This window comes from Rousettus aegyptiacus, unplaced genomic scaffold, assembly GCF_014176215.1.
Source record: "Rousettus aegyptiacus isolate mRouAeg1 unplaced genomic scaffold, mRouAeg1.p scaffold_m13_p_4, whole genome shotgun sequence".
In the NCBI taxonomy this organism is placed as follows: domain Eukaryota; kingdom Metazoa; phylum Chordata; class Mammalia; order Chiroptera; family Pteropodidae; genus Rousettus; species Rousettus aegyptiacus.
This window is the reverse complement of record NW_023416307.1, coordinates 8,132,063-8,155,268: the sequence shown is the minus strand read 5'-3', so window position 1 is coordinate 8,155,268 and position 23,206 is coordinate 8,132,063. Positions and strand designations below refer to the sequence as shown.

General features: G+C 34.6%; 1 long non-coding RNA gene across 1 annotated transcript in view; it reads right to left on the bottom strand.

Annotated features, from left to right (window-relative positions):
- Nucleotides 1–3,580: 3,580 nt before the first annotated feature.
- The window catches only part of LOC107519591, a 169,994-nt gene continuing 150,368 nt past the window's right edge, over nucleotides 3,581–23,206 (bottom strand). The window contains exon 3 of the long non-coding RNA XR_001599127.2: nucleotides 3,581–4,317. This is a non-coding gene — a long non-coding RNA (uncharacterized LOC107519591). The remainder of the gene's footprint in view (nucleotides 4,318–23,206) is intronic.

Sequence of the window (23,206 nt, the reverse complement as noted above, 5' to 3'; positions counted from 1 at the left end):
CTTCTCTTACTTTCCATAATAGCTCTTCCAAGAATCAATGGTTCCAATAAAGCTCTGACAGAAAAATAACCTAATCCAGGGTCAGGCAATGTACCTAGTTGTTATGTTGTCTAGTCTCTTTCATGACTTTAATATTTTTGTAGATTGCAAGAGATTTTTTTCTTTTCGAACATTCCTGTTTAGATTGATATATTTCCTCATGATTAGAACAAGGCTATGCATTTTGTCAAGTACATAAAGAAAATAATATTGTTTGCTTTTTATTGTACCCTATCTTGGTAGGGACTTGACGTTGATTTGTTCCATTACTATAGTGATAACTTTGATCAATATCATGAGTACCAGATTTTTCTAAAGTTTACTTTTACTTTTCTTTTAGCAAATAAGAAGTATTTTGGTAGAGATATTTTGTAACTTTATAAATATTCCATTCTATCCTAACACTTACCAATAGTCTTAACATTTATTTTTCTTTCTTGTCTGAATTATTTATAATGATGATGGATCACAAATGTTGAGTCTTCTGATTTTCATAATTTTAAAAAATATTTTAGCTGGCATTCTACTGCAAAGTTTTTCTTTCCACTCGATTGTTCATTTATTTATGTCAGTCTGAATTTATGGCTTTCTATTCTAAATAATCTATTATCATCGTAATAGGGGTAGCAAGTTCCAGGCTCTCTCATGAGTCAGAAAGTATATAGAAATATATTGCATCGTATAACATTTAGGTTCTGTCACTTAGCAGCCTACGACGTTAGGCAAATTATTGAACTTCTTTGGCCCTGGCATTCTTAGATCAAAATTAGCACTTACATTCTAGGGTTTTTTATGAGAATTAAATGTGCTAAAATACTTAAAGTACTTAAAACATGTCTGGAATTTAATAAATGTCTTTTATGTGTCATCGTTTACTATTATGTGCATAATTTATTTACTGCCTGTTTGTTTATATAAGAATATTTAGTTTATCTTGCTTGATTCTGTTCATGGAATTCTTATTTCAAAATTCTAATAACAGTAATAATTAAATAACATTCATTAGTTGTTTACCATAGGGCAATTATTTTATGAAGTATGTATGTGTGTTATCTCACATAATCCTCAGAACAGCCTTAGGATGTATTAAAATTATCCTCATTTTACAACCGTAAAAAATGTCAAGAGATAAAGCAACTTACTCAAATGGCAGGTCCCATAATTACATGAGTTTTATATCTTTGTATATAAATATAAAATACATTATTCTTCTAGCTAGCTAATATTTTTTCCAGTAAAGGCAAAAGAACTCCCAGAATAATTCAAATATTAAAATATTTTCATTATTAATGCCTGCTACTTAACAAACTATCTGTGAAGATGAAGTTTATATTTTAGGACTTCCCCTCTTAAATGCCTTCCATTTAAATCTCCCTGCTCCCTTTTCCTCTGTTTATCACTATTCGATTTCTACTCTCCTTTGAGTGAACATGTGCAAACATAAAATATATCAAGTTTTAATCTTATCTACTATGATCTACTGACTCCGAGAAGTCAGTTTTTTTAGGACCACAAAAGTTCAGAATGCTATTTCACTTAATCATTGAATTCAAGTATGAGCTTTATTGAAATAATAATAATGATGATGAAGTGTTTCTTGTATTCCTCACAGTCTGAGATATTTTACTAAAAGCTTGTATATTAGGAAAAAAATCTAATAGGTTCCATAAAAATGTATCTCTGCCAATGTTATTGTTTTAAATAAATATTTTTTAAACAAATTATTTCTTAAATCCAATAAAATCACATCATTTACCTGACTATGAATTCAGAATATAAATTTGAAACCTTTGGAAAATATTTCATATTTTAGAAATAAAGTGTTAAAAGTTTAAGGAATATTAATGTAAATGAGAAAGAAAAGTCCAGTTTTCTCAGGCCTGGTGTTCCAGAGTTCCAAACCATTTGATTCTTTTCAAAAGTCTCATGAAGCTGAGTGATAATATTGTTGTTTTTAATAATAAACCATCTCTCACTTGAAAATGAAAAGAATCTCTAAAGGAAAGTAATGGGTTTGGAGCACAAGGTAATAGATGGAAAAGCTCAAAGTTAAGGAAGAATACTATGGTCTGCTGACTCTTAATATAGATAAGTTAAAATTATTGTTTTTCTGGACCAGGTCAGAGTTTGCCAATAAAAATGCTATTTCTTGTTATAAAGAGGGTTAAAATGAGTTACTTAAAGATCTCATGAGTAAGGCTTCAAGGGTGAGACAATTGATTCCCATTAATGGTCCACTAAGTGGTTTAGATGTGACTAAGAGAAGCAGATCTCATTGCCTGCAAAGCCATGCCGAAAGCCAGGAGTCAACAAATTACTCACAGTGGTCCTACAAATCAGCCAATGACATGAGCACAGGTAGTGGGTCCCACCCACACTGAGGGCATATAAAACGCCCTCTGTGGAGACATTGTGCACACTGAACTCACCTACACTCCTCCACCCAAGGACAACCTCGACAACCGACACCATGTGTGGCTACTACGGAAACTACTATGGGGGCCGCGGCTACGGATGCTGTGGCTACGGAGGCCTGGGCTGCGGCTATGGCTCCTGCTATGGCTGTGGCTTCCGCAGACTGGGCTGCGGCTATGGCTGCGGCTATGGCTGCGGCTATGGCTGTGGCTACGGATATGGCTCCCGCTCTCTGTGTGGCTGTGGCTATGGATGTGGCAGTGGCTATGGCTCTGGCTTTGGCTACTACTATTGAGGACACCATTGGAGACTCTCATTCTTGACACCTGGAATTTGGATTCACCAATTCGAACCATATATCCTGAGCCTTGCTGAAGACTTACCTTCCGGTGCCCCCTTAGCCTGAGGCACCCATCTTTTCCTTTGCTGTATTTAACTCATAAAAACCTAGAGCATGTGAAATGCTGTCTTCGTCCCAAGAACTCATGTGTGGTCTCCCACTGGAATGATGCGGTTCCAGACCCTACCTTATGATTTTTATTCAGTAGCTATTTTTCTATTTCCTATTTAATAAATCTGTTCAATCTGAAATCATAAACCCATTTTTTTGTTTTTTGTTTTCTTTATTAAAAGTGCTATGGGTGGTATGGCTACAGAGGCCTGGGCTGTGGCTATGGCTCCTGCTATGGCTATGGCTATGGCTATGGATATAGATATGGCTCCTGCTCTCTGAGTGGCTGTGGCTATGGATGTGGCAGTGGCTATGGCTCTGGCTTTGGCTGCTACTACTGAGGATGCCATAGGAGACTCTCACTCTCTGAATCTTCACTTAATGGTTTGGCAGTTCTGAATCCGACTAGTTCTATGCCTCACCATCAAGTGATGTTTATTTGAAACTATACTGCAAACTTCTGATATGATTTTCTAAAGTTGTGATACCTAGATCTAATGCCTCTTGAAAACTGCATGGATATAAAATTCATCATGTGAATTCAAGATGATATTGGCATACCTCTTATTTTTGTAATTTTATGCTAAATTTGCTTCTCTGTTTTTCTAATTTCTAATTTCCTAATAAATCTGGGAGGTTTCATTTCCTTTTATTTATTATGCAAAGTTTGTCTTTGCTTTTTTGGTTGTTCTATCAGGTAGCAATTTTTTTTTTCTTTTGCAAATATCTTTCCTCAATATTTCTTTTTGCTATACTAATTCCTAGATTTGTGACTTCAGAAAAATCTGTGACCTTTGTAAATTTCAGTTTCTTGTCTGGTAAATAGAATTTTTTTTCCTATGATGATTTTAGCTATTTCTATTTTTTACTATGTAGATTTACCTAGTCTTTCAATTAGTACTTCAGGCTATCTTCAGTCTCAACAGGGACCTGGCATATTTGGCCGGAGTTGAGCTTTCCCTGTGTGACCAGAGGTCTATGAGTGTTGATATTATTTATCATGCTTAGATATATGGAATTATCTTTTTCAGGTTCTTGACAAACCCACAGTAAAAAAAGCCATATGCTAACCCCCTCCATTTGAATCCAAACAGAGCCCCAGTCTTCATTTATCCCTAGTCACTCACTTATAAACCATTCATATCAGGAAAGGAAAATTAGGAGCGGAGAATAAAGTAACATTTAGAATCTTACACAGATGTGGGATGATGTCAATACTCCAGCAAGCCATTTGACGCTAATTTTTATGAGTTCATCATGGACAGAAGATACTGCATCCTAAAAACGTATGAGCATAGCTGAATGCATAAAATCTTACCTTCAATATTCAGGTGTTTTCTTTGGCTTTGATATGCATAACATTCAATCATGAAGTTGAGACAAAAATTACAGTGGGATGAATCTTAGCAGTGCTAAAAGAAAACAACAAATAGTTACGTCTCAACAATTTTGACAAGATTCACAGAATCACAACGTAATATTCAAAATGTCCAGGATACAATACAAAATCATATGACATACAAATAACTGGCAATTGTGATCAATTTTCAAGGGAAAAAATAACTGAGAGACACCATAGCGTATGGACAAAGATGGCCCCCAATCTTTCTCACCTACTGGTATTCAAGCCCTTGTGTTACCCTCTTCTCCTTGAGTGTGACAAGACCTGTGACACAGTTCTAACTAACAGAGTATAGAAAGTCTAATAGAATGTTACTTCCATGATTATCTCACGTGAGATCATAACATACATCTTTCTTACATACTTTCTTCTTTGCAGACTGTGATCAAGAAAACAGCTACGTTGTGAGCTGTCAAATGGAGAGGTCCCCTCAGGAACTGAAAGTGGCCTCAGGCCAATAGCCAACAAGAAACTGAGGCCCTCACAGTCCCACCAACTGCAAGTAACTGAATTGTGCCAACCAAGTGGGCTTAGAAATAGGTCTTTCCCCAGTCAGTACTTGAAATAAATCCACAGACCAAGCTGATACATTAATTGCAGCCTTCTGAAAAGTACTTATGCAGAGGACCTGGCTAAGTGATGCCTGAAGCACAGACCAAGAGAAAAAGTGTGATTATAAATGTATATTTTTTAAGCTGTTAAGTTTTTAGTAACAATAGATTACTATTACAGATGTCAACACCAAAGTTAGTGGACACTTTTAAGTAGCTATTATAACTATGATTCATGGGATAAAAATAAACACTCTTGAATTAAATTATATATATATGTGTGTATATATATATTCATATATATATTCTATTTCTAGATAATAGATTGATAGATAATCTTCAACAGAGAAATAGAAATATAAAAAGTACCAATTGTAAATTTCATAACTAAAAAGTAAAATATATGAAATTCTAAAAAACATTCATTGAATTGGTCAATCGTAGAATTGAGATAACAGAGGAGAGAGTACTTGATGATAAATCAATAGACATTACTGAATTGAAAATCAAAAAGATACACATTTTAAAAATATGAATAGTCTCAAGAATTTTTGGATATATCAAAAGTTTTATCATTAATGGCATTAAAATCTCAAATGGATGGGGGAAAGTAGGTTGATGTGGAAATTATATGTGAAGAAATAATGATTGAAAATTTTCCAGACTTGGTAAAAGTCATTAATTCATAGAGTAAAGAAGTTATAAATCCCAGTCAAAATAAAATTTTAAAAATATGTTTAGATACATCATAACTAAGCTTTTATTCACCAGAAATATTAAATTCTTAAAAATAACTAGAAATAAACAACATATCAAATATAAAATATGATTCAAATTACTGCAGATTTCTTATCAGAAATAATAGAGTGAGAAATACAGTGCAAAATAATATATCTGAAGAGTTGATAGAAAAGAATTCAATATTTTGTACCCAACAATAATATCCTTCCATTAAAAGAGTGAAATAAAAAAATGCTAAGATGAAGAAAAACTAAAAGAATTCGTGTCCAGGAAACCTTTTCTAAAATAAATGCTAGAGGAAAATTTTCAAGCCAAAGGAAAATAACACTGAAGGGATACTTAGAACTTCAGAAATAAAGAAAAAGCAATAGGAAATTCTAAATATTGGGTAAATGAAATAGATTATTTTTCTACTCTTAAATTCTTTAAGATACACGTAGCTGCTGAAAGCAATAAGTAATAGCTTGGAATGAGGAAGTTCGAGGTACATTGATATATGAGATATGTAATAAGTAGAGGCAATGCTAAAGGGACTATAAGTTTGCGAGGCTTATACGTTTAAGTTAAAGTAGTAAAATATTAGCTCCAAAAATGCTGTGAAAGATTAGTTATGTATTTTGCAATACCGAGATTAACTACTAAAAATATAAAAAGATAGCCAAAAAGCCAGTAGGTACATTAAAATCTAACATTAAAAATATATAAATCATGCAAAATAAGACAGAGAAATGGAAACTGAGAAACAGAAAAAAATTAACAGAATGGTAGAGCTGATTATGGCCATATCAATAATTAAACATGTAAATATTTAAATACACGGATTATCAAATTTGCTAAAATCAAACCATCTACATATTGTTTATAAGAAAGTTACTCTAAATGTAAATGTGTGTGCGTGTGTGCATGTGTATGTCTAAAGGAGAACTTCTAGAGATATAAAATATTTTGAACTGAATGAAAATGAATATAGATGTAATCGATATTTGTGAAATGCGAATAAAGCAGAGCTTAAAGGGAAATTTCTGCAGTCAATTTCATATTGAAAAAAAGAAAGTTTTTAAATCAGTAATACAAGTTTCCTTAAAAATACTTAGTAAAGCATCAAAAAAGGAAGAAAATAATACAGATAACAGCTGAAATAAATATAATTTAAAACAAAATAGAGCAAATAAATAAAAAAAAGTTGATTCCATGAAAAGTTTAAATTGATTAACCTTTAGCAAGACTAACAAAGGAAAAAAAGGAGAATACAAGTTTTAACAATACTAGAAATAAAACAGAGGCATCACTACAAACTCTACAATTATTAAAAAGGCAATAAGAGATCAAGAGTGTTCTTACCATATTCTAATTAATAAGGAAGCTCACTGTGACTAGACTATTTGTACAAACAATGTGGTTTTCGTTGAACACATCTTTTCCTTCTGGGAGTCTGGAATTATGTTGGTGCTTTTTTGATCTGCCCCAATTAAAACTTCAGGCATTGAGTCTACAGATTTGTGGGCAGAAATATTACACACAGAATGCTTCATTTCTGTTGCTGGGGGAAGACTGAGCTCTGTGTGGCCCATCATGAAGAAGAGAGCATCAAATGTCTGCACATGGATACCTCCAGAAGCTGCCTGCGCATTTTTTCCTCAGAATCTAGTTATGTATCCTTACTCCTTTGCTATAATAAATCTTAGCCATGAGTGCAATCATATGCTGAGCCCCATGAATCCTTCTAGCAAATCTCCCAAAGCAGGAGTGGTCTTGATGACCCCAACACGAAATGACTTTCAGGAAAAGGCAAAACTATATTAATACAGAACAATCAGTTATTGCCATGGTTTATGGGTATGGAAATTATTGACTGAAAGGGAGTTATAAAAAGTATGAGAAATTTTTTTGGGGGGACGGGTAGAGTGATCACACTGTGTTGTATTTGATTATGGTTATTTTACCACAACGCTATGTGTTTTTAAAATCACAGAACTGCACATTAAAAGAGTGAAATATTTGTCTGTAATTTAAAAAGGAAACATAATAAATGATTTGAGGCAACATAGACTTTGCAGATGATATAGTTTGTGGAGGGAAAAAGTCTGCAGAACATTTACTATGTGTTAAGCAATAAGACTAGTTGATGAACACTATCTCATGTATTCTGAAAATTACAACAAAGACATGACCTCCTCTTTAAAAAAGGAGGACATTTACAAATATTAAAATGCTTTTCAAAAGTCACGAACCTAGAATTGATAGAGCAACTGAAATAGAAATATTAAGAGACTATATGCCATAAACAGGCAGTGCAAACTTTCTTGGAATCGAGCAAATAAAAAAGACCCCCCCCCCAAAAAATAAAACATTCTATTATATGTAATAAAAAGAAAAAACAAACAAACAAGGTATTTATTTCAGGTTAAGCCAGTTTATTAGAAATGCTAAGAAACAGAATTATGCATAAAAAATATCCAGGTAGGACCAGTGACTGCTTCATCTGGCAAAAGGAGATGAGTGAATTCAAAGGAGGAATATCAGATTCTGCTTTGCACAAGGCAAAACACGAGAATAGATATCTATAGCTTTTAGACCTAGACAGGGGCCACTGGACTGCAGGTAATCAGCAAATCTTGTTAGAAGCCTGTACTATATTATCCCAACCTAGTGTGGTGACTGACACAAGGGCACAGAATTCAGGGCTGGTGAATCATGATGTTACATGTGTGTGAAATATCTCCCATGATGTCCTCAATAGTAATAGCCCAAGCCAGAGCCATAGCCACTGCCACATCCATAGCCACAGCCACTCAGAGAGCAGGAGCCATATCTATATCCATAGCCATAGCCATAGCAGGAGCCATAGCCACAGCCCAGGCCTCTGTAGCCATACCACCCATAGCACTTTTAATAAAGAAAACAAAAAACAAAAAAATGGGTTTATGATTTCAGATTGAACAGATTTATTAAATAGGAAATAGAAAAATAGCTACTGAATAAAAATCATAAGGTAGGGTCTGGAACCGCATCATTCCAGTGGGAGACCACACATGAGTTCTTGGGACGAAGACAGCATTTCACATGCTCTAGGTTTTTATGAGTTAAATACAGCAAAGGAAAAGATGGGTGCCTCAGGCTAAGGGGGCACCGGAAGGTAAGTCTTCAGCAAGGCTCAGGATATATGGTTCGAATTGGTGAATCCAAATTCCAGGTGTCAAGAATGAGAGTCTCCAATGGTGTCCTCAATAGTAGTAGCCAAAGCCAGAGCCATAGCCACTGCCACATCCATAGCCACAGCCACACAGAGAGCGGGAGCCATATCCGTAGCCACAGCCATAGCCGCAGCCATAGCCGCAGCCCAGTCTGCGGAAGCCACAGCCATAGCAGGAGCCATAGCCGCAGCCCAGGCCTCCGTAGCCACAGCATCCGTAGCCGCGGCCCCCATAGTAGTTTCCGTAGTAGCCACACATGGCGTTGGTTGTTGAGGTTGTCCTTGGGTGGAGAAGGAGTGTAGGTGACTTCAGTCTGCACAATGCCCCTGAATTGGGCCTTTTATATGTCCTCAGTGTGGTGGGAACCACAACACGCGTCATGACGTTGGCCGGTCTTATGACTAATTAGTTTGTTGCTTCTCAATCATAAGATAATGGTTCAGAGTTATAAAGAAAGCTTGTTTTGTTTGGCCACTTGGGACTTCCCTGGAACAATTCAGTGCCAGTAATGAGAAGAGACAGTCATACATACAAATTCCTGCATTACACCACATCTTCACTTTAACTTCGATAAGCACGCATCATTTAAGAAGTAGCACTTGCAGCAGGCAAATTTTGACTTGCTCATGGCACAAAATAAAATTTTTATTTTTCTCTTTTTCTTTCTAAAATGAATAGCAGTCACTTTTAACCAATGAGTTTTGCTTTTGCTTTGTTTCAAAACCATTTTTTTCTCTTCAGCATTTTAGTTTTCCCTCTACCTATAAAAGGGTGAAGCATAGAAAATTGTGACACTCTTTCATCTCTATAATTCAAATATCTTAAAGAACCAGCCTAAGCCAACTGCATCTGTGTTTTTTACTTACACAAATTATTGTTTTATTATATAGTAGGACACTATAGAAATAGTTTTTTCAATAGATTCCATATTATTTTCAGAGCCTACCACCAGAAAGAATAATAATGGATTTTATTTTTTGAGATTTCTATCAATTACCATTTTCAATAGATGCTACTTTTTAACTTTTGAAAAGTTTAAAAATTTTTGCCAATCATGTACTGTGGACTTTATTATATTTGAAATGGTAGTTCTAAGACTTTTTTTTTTTTAATTGTTCACTAGAGAGATCTATTCTTACTGAGGATATACAATAACCAGCTAATATTCCAACTAACTGGTATTTTTTTCCTTCAGACATTTTATTTTACCCATCAGACAAAAGTTAGTTTCTTTGTAAGACACACCATGTTAAATCAGTATTCTAGTTTTAATCAGGTGTATGGAATTTGCTCATTGGATTTTTTAAATTGTTTTTACTATGATAATCCAGGATATTAGGAAGCATAAAAATGCCAAGATAATCTTTGGGAGGATTCAGGAAGGATGTGTGATTATGCACACATATCCATAATAACTAGAGTGGTGACATTCCAATGATGCTCTGTGTTCAAAGACTGTTATCACATATTTCTTCACATGACCTCCAAGCACAGTTACAGAGCACGGGATTGGGTTATGCTGCAGTGAGGAGGGGTCAAGACGGGAAACCACCTGCAATTCAATTAACCCTCCTGAATTCAGGTCACAAGATCTTTGTAATTTACTCAATGCATCTGCTTTGATAAGTAATATAAATTAGTCAAGAGAAAATAGCCTCTTAAGAGAACTGAACAATGTTTTTCTACTAATAATCAGGTCAAACATCATTTATCCATTTACCATGCATTTTTAATGTATTTTCTATTTTTATTGAGAAGCATATTTCTGAAAAATAGATAGTTACATATTATTTCAGTCCCCCTTCATTGAGAAAATCTTTACTATATCAGATATTTTAATTTTTCCCCTACAGAAAATGTCAGTTGATTTGAATCATCATACTTTCAACTCCATCAATCAGTTATCATTCAATTGAGAATTATTATGACCATTAGTTGAAATGTGATAGCAGTTTATATTCCTTTTTTAGATTTAACTCCTATACATTGTATAAATTTATGGACCAAAAAAGAGTATGTTAAAATTATATTGGTTAACAAAACAATGATTCAGCAGGTAGTTTTATAACTGGTTTAAATAATTGTGGCAGTTACTGTCCGTCATATAACTTAATGTCCCCAATACAAAAATTTATGAAGATAATTCTCTTAAAATTTGTTTTCAGGAATTGTTCATTTCTTTTGAAGAACTGATATTTATTTTCTTTCTCATACAATGAGTGTTCTATATACCGTAACATTCCTTTTTTAAATTAATAAACATTATTTTTAGAGCAGTTTTAGCTTCACAGCGAAATTGAGTGGAAAGTACAGAGATTTCCCATGAACTGCTTGTCTCTACATACATACACAACCTCCTCAAATATGGCTTTGTGGAACAGGAGTGGTACATTTATTACAAATGACAAACCTATATTGACAGGCTATTATCACCCAAAATTTATAGTTGAAATTAGGGTTCATTCTTAGTGTCATGCCTTCTATGGGTTTTGACAAATGTATAATGACATGTGTCCACCATTGTAGTATTACATAAAATGGTTTCACTGTCCTAAAATCCCCTGTACTCTGCCTATTCATCTACTATGGCTTTAATTTTATTTTATTTTATTTATTTTATTTTATTATTTTATTATTTTATTTTTAAAAAACATGTTGCTGTACTAATTTTCTGAAATATATAATTAGTGCTTGGTTATCTCTCATGAAAAACAAAACAAACAAATCCTTCCCCAAGAAAACGTCTTTGAATTTCTCAAGGTGCTTCCTTAAGTCACTATTCCTTTTCATAGAAAATTTCAAAGATTCATTTTGCCATTTCTTTTCTCCCAAACATTTGTACTTTTGACCCACCAGTCCACTGAAAGTCTCTATCAAGTCTTGGCAAATCCAAAAATGATTTGTTTCTGTTTTCGTTTTACTGAAGCTCTGAAACAAAATTCAGGTTACTTGAACTCTTCCTCCCTGAAAAACTCTCTTTAATATCTAACACACTGTACCATTTTATTCTGCCACAGGTTTGACCCTTTCAGGATTTTACTATTATAATAATTATCTTCTCCACAACTTGACCTCAATCTCAGAGCTATGTATTGGCCTTCCTATGCTCCTTACCTTCACACTTTTATAGATGTATATTCAACTGTCTACTTGATAATTCATTTTTTTATTTTTAACAGCCATCAGAAATTCAACATTACCAAGACAAAACCCACGCCCCCTCATGACACCAAATGTATTCTCCTCCAATACTGCAAACTCACAGCTCAACAGAAATCAAATTACAGCCTTTCAGTGGATCATACATACATAGAATTCCTATTGCATTTTAGAAAAAAAAAATCCTATAATAACCTGATGTCTCTGACATCATCTCCTACCATTTTCTTTTCATTTGTCATCTCCAAACACAGTGGCTTTTTAGAATCTCAAATAGACCAAGGTGCCCCACTCCTAAGACCTTTGTCTTTCTACTGCAGATATTCATTAAAATGCCATGTTCTCAGATATATCTACTCTGGCCACCCAATTTAAAATTAAGTCCCCCCAAAAACAATTAAGTTTATTCATTCATTTTTACAGTTTTTCAAGAACTCATCCCTATCAGAATTTATAGTATTTACTTCGGAATTTACTTGTCTATTGTCTGTCTCTCATTATCTTCTCCTCAATCATAATGTGATTTTCATTAGAATAAGAACCTCATCTACCTTTTCATTTCTCTATCCCATATGCTTAAAATGAATGGAGTGAGTTTATAACAGACATGTGAAGAATAAGTGAGAAATGAAAAACAACACAATAGAATAGCTTTCTAAACTGAGATTTCTAATGGAATAAATATTTCCTTTCCATGCTAAATGCACAAAGATAAATGGCACAAACTCAGCCATTAAAAAAAAAAAAAAAAAAAAAAGGAAATCTTGCCATTTGGAACAGCACAGATGAAACTATAGGGCATTATGTGAGTGAAATAAATCAGAGAGAGAGAAATAAATACTGTAGGATATCACTTATATGTATGTGTGAGGGAGATGATGTCATAGAAACAGACAATAGAATGGTGATTGCCAAGGGCTGGGAGGAGGGTGAAATGAGGTGATATGGGTTAAAGGGTACAAAATTTTAGTTAGAAGAATAAGTTCTGAAGATCTAATGTACAACATGGTGACTATAGTTAATAATACATTTGTATGCTTGAATGTTATTGAGTAGGTCTTACGCATTCTTTCCACACCAAAAAGAAGAGGTAACTATGTGAGCTGATAGACACGTTAATTATCTTGGTCTTGGTAATTATTCCACAGTAAATATGTTTGTCAAATAATCAGATTGTACACTTTAAATATATGCCATCACATGTCAATTATTTCTAAGTAAAATTTTTAAAAATTACCTATCTTATCTTAAAAATAAATTAAAATTAATAATAGTATTAAACGGAGGTGAGGCTTACGTTTTGTCTAACATCACATGGAAGCTGAGTTCTCAAGCAAGCAAACTCTATGTAATTAGGAGACAAGTTTTGTATTAAAGGCACATGCCATGACAGCAAAAGAGTTCTGAATATATTGGTTGTGATGTATTCTCGAGATTTTTTAAATGGCAATTAGTTTCGAATGGAGTTAATCCTGCCTGTGGTTTTCCCACACACCACTCAGCTTGTATAATGGGCCCTGTGCAGACTGTGAAATTCAAACTCAGGGAAATGAATCTGCTCCTACCGAACCCTCCATTCCTGACGCCATGTGCTACTACAGCAATGACTATGGGGTCCTGGGCTATGGTTACAGTGGCCTGGATGGTGGCTACAGCCATGGCTGTGGTTATGGTGGCTACACCTGCTACCGCCCATGCTGCTTGGGAAGATTCTGGTGTTCTAGCTTCTATTGAGATATTCCAGAATGCTGATTCCTTGGATATTTTTTTGTCGCTATATAATGATTCTTTATTATATTAGTATCATTTTCTATTCTAACACTAATATCTAAAACATAGGCTACTTGTGATAAAAGAATCACCAATTATTATCTGGAATATCCAACGATTTTGTGGGGGAACAAATTCATTCATTTTTGTATGTTTGCATAAATCTAGTCAATATTCCGTTGGGAAAGTTCTAACTTTGTTTTTTATTAAATATAAATTAATTTGCAAGCAGAGAGTATGTTTTTTACATATACATATTCATTTATCTCCATCCTTTCTGAGTGGAAGAATATTTGCATGTGTTAGTGTGTGTGTTGCGGGGGGTCAGCTGTGGGTCTGCTGCCTGCTGCAAGCTAAGGTCTGCTCCAGTTAATTCATTGGCACTTGAAAGGAGAAAGATTTCATTCTGAGAAAATCGATGCTTTGCAATAGGAAGTCCCCGGCATGACTGCAATGATAAATGCAGAGAATATATTGATGAGGCACCAGTAAGCATCTCCTAGAGTTCACTCTGACCCACTCAGATGCAGTCATATCTCATATTATGTTCGCTTTCTTCCTTCGCTTCCTCTTACAGACAACAGCTGGCCATGAATTCTCAAAAACAAAAGAAAATTAAACAAGACAAGGATTACCAGGATGAACTCAAGTCATTTTTTAGCTACAAGTTGGTTTTTTAAGCAGTACTTGACAGTCATCATCTCTGTCTTTTATTTCCTTCTTGCTTTACTAGCACTTCTGCTGGCCCAGGTAGTTTACCTGGTGGAAGAACCTAAAACCTTATCCCTGTGAAGTCTGAGCCCCTAGTTCCTGTGTCCTCAAACAGCTGCAGTCCTTTGGGAATGAAAAGCAAACAGAAGATATTCCAGTAGATCTTGTGAATTTCTGACATATGTTCTCATATTCCAACTGTATAGCAGAACTTATATCTTCTCATAATAATCGAAATAATGATTTATTTCCCTGCTGATCTACTGGCATGAGGAGCCCACTATTATCAGTATTATCAGATAGGCAAAAGCTTTATATTAATTCATTAAGTGAGAAATAGAACAATTCTACATATTTTTTCATATATATATATATATATATATATATATATATATATTCCAAATACTGGAGTACCACTGGTTAAAAATGTATTCTGCATTGTAAAAACAATACAAAATTCCAGAGTATAATTCTTAGCTCATTATTTAGCTCCATTTTAAGAAGCCATTTAAACTGTTTGATGTGATATATGCTAAGACAGATTCCTTAGCAATGAGAATATTATTTCATCTTTTCAGAGAATGTCTTAGTACAGAGCTATGTTATGCAAGATTCTATGATGACGAATAAGACACTGCATGTCTCAGATATTAGTGCTGGTCATGTCACTGTGGACAGGAAAGGCAAACTCATACTCCAAATACCTATCATTCCCATTAAACAGCAGCTTCTATCTGTATGGAAAGAGTCTGCTAAAATCAAGAGATGGTTGGTATCCTCTAAGTGTGTTATCCCATCAAGAGCTCAGTGAAGTCCTCTGGTGATTTCAGAGCGTATGTTCAGCTCCAATCTTAGCTAGTTCAGCCCTGTAAAATGAGGTCCTTCCCTGTCATATGGCTACTTTATTCTTGAACCGTCACACATATCCTGGGATTGCAAATAACAGAAGATATTGGACATTTACTGGCTGATCTACTGTGCACCTGGCTATTTAATACCTCTTCTGTAGTGGAGTCACTCTGGTGGAAACTGGCTTCAAACACAAATATCTACATAATTTTTATCCTCTCTGATATGTTCATCTACATAATTTTGGACCAGATCTCTTTCTTTAATTGTAGTCCTTCCAGATCCCTGAATGATTAGCCAAACTGTTAGTAAGTGTCCAGATATCTTTGTATATCCTTACTTCAGACCACGTCCCTCCACATAAAATCGATCAGGTGTACTACAGGAAGCTCTGTCCACTGAGATGTTTTCCCCTTGCTGTTCTCTCTGGGGCTGTGGTGTGACCACAGTACATTTCCAGCTAAGGCAACACGCTGACCCATCCATGAACCAAGCCCATTTGGTCATATAAACATTCCCATGGGGCCATGGAAGTGGGCTTATGGAAAGGTTTTAGTGCTGCAGAGATAGATAATTTACTCATGACTTTTGTACCTGTTCTAATTGATCCCGAATCTATATTACTGCTTAATATTATATTCTTGATGCTATATCCACCCAAACTGATGATTTGAAGGTTCTGAGAGTATCCGGTCTTGATGGTTAGCACATATTTTCATGTGATGTCTCATAGTGAGAGATGTTCAGTCTCTACTTGGGTCCATTTGTATGCCAGGAGCTTCTTTTTGAGCTGTGACTATATTCTGTCACAATGTGGCCTTGATGCAGAACCCTAGCAATCTGTGCTGCTACTCTCACAGGATTTGTCAGAAACTCTGAATTTTGCAGGAGGAACACTAATGAATTACACGTGCGTATGATGGGTACTGCAACTCCTACACCCTTTAAATCTTTAAAGGTAACAATAATCTGCCATTCAATGTTGTAATGGTTACTTTTTATGTGTCTACTTGACTGGCCTAAGGGATGCCCAGAGAGCTGATAAAACATTTCTGGATGGGTCTTTGAGGGTGGTTCTAAAGATTAGCATTTGGGTCTGTAAACTAAGAAGATCACCCTTACTAGGGTGTCTGGGGAACATTCAATATATCGAGGGCCTAAATAAAACAAAAGGAACAAAGGAAGGGAAAATTTTCTCTCTGCCTGAGCCAGGATATTCATCTTCTCCTGCCCTTGGACATTGGTGCTTCTGGTTCTCAGGACTTTGTACTTAAACTTAATTATACCGCTGGTGGCTTTCCTGATTCTCTAGCTTGTAAATGGGAGGTTATGGAACTTCTCAGCTTCCATAATTATGTGAGACAATTCCTATAAAAAATCAGTTGAAAGGAAAAAAAAAGGAAGGAAGAATTGAAGGAAGGACAAAAGATGATAGATGAGAGGGAGAGAGGGAGAGAGAGAGAGAGAGGGAGAGAGGGAGGGAGGGAGGGAGGGAGGGAGGGAAGGAGAGAGGGAGAAAATAGATAATAGATAAGTAGGCCGTTTGATCAATCTATTCTATTGGGTCTTTCTCTGGAGAACTCTGACTAATACATGGGCAGTATGTGACACTGATTCTGGTATGCTAAGTTGGCTGCTGAACATTGTCAGGGTCTTCTAATTGAACATTCCCACTACACTTTACTGGTAAGGGAACCATGTAAGGATTTTGTTAGCTTCTATGTACCTCCATACCAGGGCTGTAGAGATTACTAGAAGATGGGTTCATGGAATCATTAATCCCATTATAAAACTCATTTGAACCAAAATCCCAATTAATAGCATCTGGTCTTTGTGTGCCTTCAACCTAATAAAAGGAAATTGTTGTATTTGTGGTTTCTATAGAAACATGAGCTCAGACTCTGACAAATAGCATCCTAAAATTTTGAGTAATCTTCCTAGTATTCAGTTGCTCTGATAAATTCTCAAGGTCCCTTTAGAAAGATATCGAATATATATCCCTTTAGAAAAAAGATTAGATAATAGATGACAGAGATGATGATAGGTGACAGATAGATAGAAAGATAGATAGAAAGATAGATAGATACATAGATAGATATGATATATATTTTTCTGTGACATTAAAGCACTCTTTCTCAATGGAGTACAAGTTCATAAGAGAAAACCATAGGCAAGTAGGTAATGGGGAGAATCATCATATATTGAGAATAGTAGCAAATACATTTAGCATTTAGATGTCATAGACTTAGATGATTAAATAAACCTCATCCTTACAGCCTGCAATGTCTGCACTCGGGAAGAGGCATAGTGGTGTATTCCTAGAACAACCATAGTGAGTTTTTAAAAATTATTATTTCATTATTCCTGGCTGCATAGTCTTCTCATAAAATCTGACAAAGCTAATTTCTTTATTTATTCAGTATCTGATATCTGTTCTACTGTTGGCCATCAGGAAACTTGACTGACTCAACATTATCATAATATTATGTATGTGTATATGTGTGCATGCATTATGTGTGTGTGTGGGGGGTGTGTGTGTATAATAGAGAGAATTTATATTGGCTTTTGGACCAAAAATGGCTTCAGAAAAGAAGGGAAGATAATGGTAGCAGTTTTAAAAATCTATAACACTGAAGAAACTAATAAATGGTATCATACATATGTAAGTATTGCCATCCATATGCAAAAATCTTGAAAGTATTTCTCTGTGCAATTTTAGAAAATTAGAAGAAAGAAAATAGTTTAAGATTCTATGTTTAAGAAAGAAGCATTTACCTATGGAGAAAATAGAAGAAATCTGACATAGATCAGCAGGACAGCCACAATAAACACAAACAATAAAATCTTTTATATAGTGTTGGAAATGACTACCTTCATTTTCCCACACTGTAAGGTCTCCCTTAAAAATAATTGTTTTTGCTAAATAAGCAAAACAAATTAGAAATCTAAAAAGTGTCATGTACAGTTGTCTGTGTATAAAAGATTTGCTTGCATATGAATACAATAAGTTCTGATGAAACAAATCTATAGGCTAAGTACTGGGTATGTAGGTTATTCTTTTTAAGGATAAAACCATATGAAAATAACTAGTAATAAAAAATAAAGGATCAATCTAAGATCTTAGAATGAGCCCACCTATTAAAATTGTGTTATTGCAGGAAAAGGTAAAATCCTTTAACATATTTTTTTAATTCTAAAATTTATGTTTAAGATCCGCAGACTATACAGAGCTAGCTATAAAAAGCATACAAGCAAACAGAAAACTATGAAAAGAAGAAATGTATATTTGTCATGAAAAATTTACTGAATTTGTTGAAGACAGAAAATTTAACATGAGGTGAGATGAGGAAAAAACTGAGAGGTTCTACTAGGATTTGGAGCAAAAGCATGAAAAAAGATAAAAATTATGCAAACTAACAGACACACAAGAATTTCTACCAGTTTAATATAGGAGGGGTGGAATTTCATCAAGAAAGTGGCAGCTAGAAAATAAAAAATAAAGAAAGAATAAAGTGGAAGACTTTATTGTGGAGGGAAGGATTAAAAATAAAATTGATCATCATATATATTTTAGTTTAGTATTAGTCAATGACAATTAAATGATACGAATAACCAAATTTATCCTGAGAGATTCTTCTGCATTTAGTAGGGGAAAAAAATTCTTGCAATTATCTAAGCAGGAAAAACCAACATTTTATATTAACATGTAAAGAGACAACAAACGTGGTTATGAGACATCTCTTTGCACATTAAACCTACCAATGAGAAAATTATTTTATCCCTCTTTACTTTTATTCAGCTGTAAAATAGGACTCATTTTAACACATCGCAGAATTGATCTGAGGCTTATGTGAGATAATGTACATTAAGGACTTAGCAAGTGATTGATTGCCCTATGGTAAACAACTAATAAATGCTCCACGTACATAAAAGACTTACCAAGCCCTGTGGTAAACAGCTAATAAATGCTACTTTATTATTATTATTTAGATTATAAATATAAATTATTATACACAATTTTAGAGCATGAATTATATAATCAGCACTGAACAAATTTGATAGAAAATTACTCTTTTATATGCAAAGACTCGGAAAATAAGCCATGCATGTAATAGTAAAGTTATGCTTTTTAAATACTAAACATTGTTCTAAGTGCTTTACATATTTTAGCACACTTAATTCTCATAGCAATTCTAGAAGGTAGGTTCTATCATTATACTTAATTTTTTTATATATAAAAACACTGATTCTAAAGCGGTTACATAATTTGCCAAATGTCACAAGTCGGTAAAGAATCGGATTGTGCTTTAGGTGTAGAAATTTAAAAAGTATGATGTGTATACAGTTGGATAGAGAAATTACAATGATGTTGAGGTAGAGGGCTTTTCACTGTAGGAAAAGAGATATAAATAAGGAATAAGATATAGAAAAATCCTGTGTATTTCAATTTCAATGTAAGATATTCATAATTTGAAGGCTTTAAAGTGAATAAACCAATGTGAGAAAATGGATGTTTATCTGAGAATGATCGTTGTGGCATTTAACATCAGAATCAATGCATTAGAGCTGCTGAAAATGTTAACCAATTTTAGATGACATTAAATCACATGTAAGTGGCCAATCTTAGAAAATCATAGTAAAGAACAGCCTTGGTTTCTGAGTTAGATCTAAGGCATTTTTTGTGCCCAGCTATTATGGCTTACCCAGCAAACCAAAATAGTTTTAAAATCCATTATTTATTGAGATGTGTACACATAGATTATCCCATTTCCACTTAATATTAAACAAAAATTCTAAACTTTAAGAATAAAGTAAATAGAAAAGACAGATCCTCATACAAGTATACTTTAAGAGAAAAAATAAAAAATCAAAGTTCTCTCTGAGGGTTTGAGTTTTCCGGGGATCTTAATTCCTCCTTGTAAGGTTAACAATTTTAAACTGTAAACTTGTCGACAGGAGTTGAAGCATATCCATCATCTTAAAATAAATATAGCAATTATACTCATTCTCGTCAAAAATCTAGAAATCCTATTTCAAGAAAAGATAACTGCTAAGTTTACAAACATGTGAGTCAAAGAAAACAGGTGGAAAGGCAAATGGCTGCAATAAACTGTGGAACCACTCAAACCACGGGAAAGAAATATTCAATACAAAGAATGTAGAATGCCATGAAAAAGCTCTAAACATAGACATATAATGGGTTTTAGAAATGTCATCTTCTAGAATAAAATATTTAAACCATAGTAAGGTTTGGAATGTTAAGTAGAGAAAGGCAAGTTTGACCTCTACTTATTGAGCTGGACAAGCAAAATAAATACTTCTTGCTTAAATACATCCAAATCAAAAATTAGAATCAAAATCATGTGTCAACGTTCACATCTTCTAAGGAATTTCATGAAGATGAATGTTTGGGTGTAAAAACCCTTAGACTGTATCATGCTTCCAGACAATGCTTAACAAAATTAACAAATATTAACTTTGTCTGTCTTGAAAATAACTCAGCCTAACACGTATCATTCCTGCTTGACCAGAATAGAAGACTGATGGCTACAAAGATTGTCACTTTCTTATAGTCACAACTCAATTAAAAATATATTTTTAAATAGATAGCCCCTAAATAAAGCAATTGTTTAATATAATTCTAAAAAACTAAAAACTAAGTACTGGATATTAAATGAAAAGAAAATCACGATTGTTATGCCAGAATGAATAAGTTTATTAGAAAAACAGAGAAAAAGACCCTTCAGGAAAATCAAAAGGCAGCATGAGTGAAGCATCATTCCTATGAGAGGCCACACAGAAGCTTGCAGGATGAATTGCACATTCTCCCGCTTTTACTGAGTCAAATTCAGGAAAGGGAAAAGTTGATGTATCAGATCCAGAGGGCGCTGGAGAACAAGTTTTCAGCCAAATCATGTCAAACACTGGTGTAAGATAATCGTCATCCACCATGAGGCTCAGAACCTGTGGTGTTCGGGTTGGTAAATCCCGAAATCCATCTGTAGAGGTTGAGTCCCCCATGATGTCCTCAATAGTAGTAGCCCAAGCCAGAGCCATAGCCACAGCCACACAGAGAGCGGGAGCCATATCCGTAGCCACAGCCATAGCCGCAGCCATAGCCGCAGCCATAGCCACAGCCCAGTCTGCGGAAGCCACAGCCATAGCAGGAGCCATAGCCGCAGCCCAGGCCTCCGTAGCCACAGCATCCGTAGCCGCGGCCCCCATAATAGTTTCCGTAGTAGCCACACATGGTGTCGGTTGTTGAGGTTGTCCTTGGGTGGAGAAGGAGTGTAGGTGAGTTCAGTGTGCACGATGTCCCTACAGAGGGCTTTTTATATGTCCTCGGTGTGAGTGGGACCCACTACACAAGTCACGCTATTGGCTACTTTGCAGGACCAATCTGAGTAATTTGCGGGCTCCCAGTTTCAAGGCATGGCCTTAGGGGCCAAGGAGGACATCTGCCATTGTTTAAACACGACTGAATCATCTGTGAGTCATTAATAAGAATCAATTGTCTCATTTTCAAAAAACTACTCACACAAGCTCTTCAAATTACCCATTTGTAACCAGTTTTTATGACAAGAAATAGCATTTAATAGACACTCTAACCTGAGCCAGACAACGGATAACTTACCTTCTTTTGGCTGATATTCAAAAAGTGACAATAATCTATCTTTACCTTGAGTTTCTCCATTTCTTCCCTGCTGCACCAAAACCATTTTCTTTTTCTTTAGTTCTCCGTATTTTCATAAGAGAAATGGTTTACTATTAAAAGCTAAAAGTTTCGTGAGACTATTGACAAAAAGCCAATAGTTTGAAATTGTGAAACAACAATCCTATAAAATTAGATTTCTTTATCACTTACATTAATATTTTCTTTTATGATTCTATTTTTAAAACACCAAACATTTTTCCAAAGGTTTCGGATTTATATTCTGAATCTATATAAAAAAAAAAATAGACATGATGAAATTTTACTGAAAACATTGCATTTTTATGAAGGAATTTTCTTTAAATTTCAACATATTTGTAATATTTATGTTCTGGCTCAAAGGTACATATAAACATTTCTTTATTTAAAATAATAGTGGCAAAAGTAGCTTTCATGGCGCTATAGGTTTTTACAAAAAAAAAAAAACCCATAAAACAAAAAAACAAGGAGTTCGTAGTAAAATATTTCAGGCTATGAGAAACATTTTACTAAAGATAAAGACCACTATATTTTTTTGTATGCAATGAAGCTCAGATCTTCAATGATCAAGACACATAACCCTCTAAACTTATGTTCTTGGATGTTCATAGGTGCCAAAAGACCATAGTAGATAAGAGTAAAACGTCTAGAATCAGCCACCTGGGTTCAAATCTTACCTCTATCACTTATGACTATATGACCACTAAAACTGTGCCTCAGTTGTATTACCTGCAAATTGAATGGTAACAATAATACCTATTCCACAAGATGATTTTGAGAGTCAAATTAGTTAATATGTGTCAAGTACTTAGAATGATATTTACTCACTATTTACTCTTATTATTTATTCTTATTATTTATTTTATCCCATAACTGTAGTCCCAGATACAAGCTTCAGTGGAGAGTTGAAGAATTGAACAAGAGAACTCAGACATGGTTAAGTCCTCATGAGGCACCTTTTGTCATTGAAACAGAAGGAAAAAGAAACCCTGCATTAAGTAAATGCATTTAAAAGTAGAGAAAGGCACACTCTGATTTTTCTGAAGAGGAACATGTCCCATGAGTTGTCCAATAACCACAACTAAAGCAGGTAGAAAATGCACAATTCGTGTCTATCCAAGATGGACCCTAGTGTAGACTCTGATTTTCCTACAACAATCAAAGACTCTTCTGGTTGTAGAGCCACAAGGGCATAGCACTGGATGCTAGGTAATGGATTCACTAGAGGAGTTT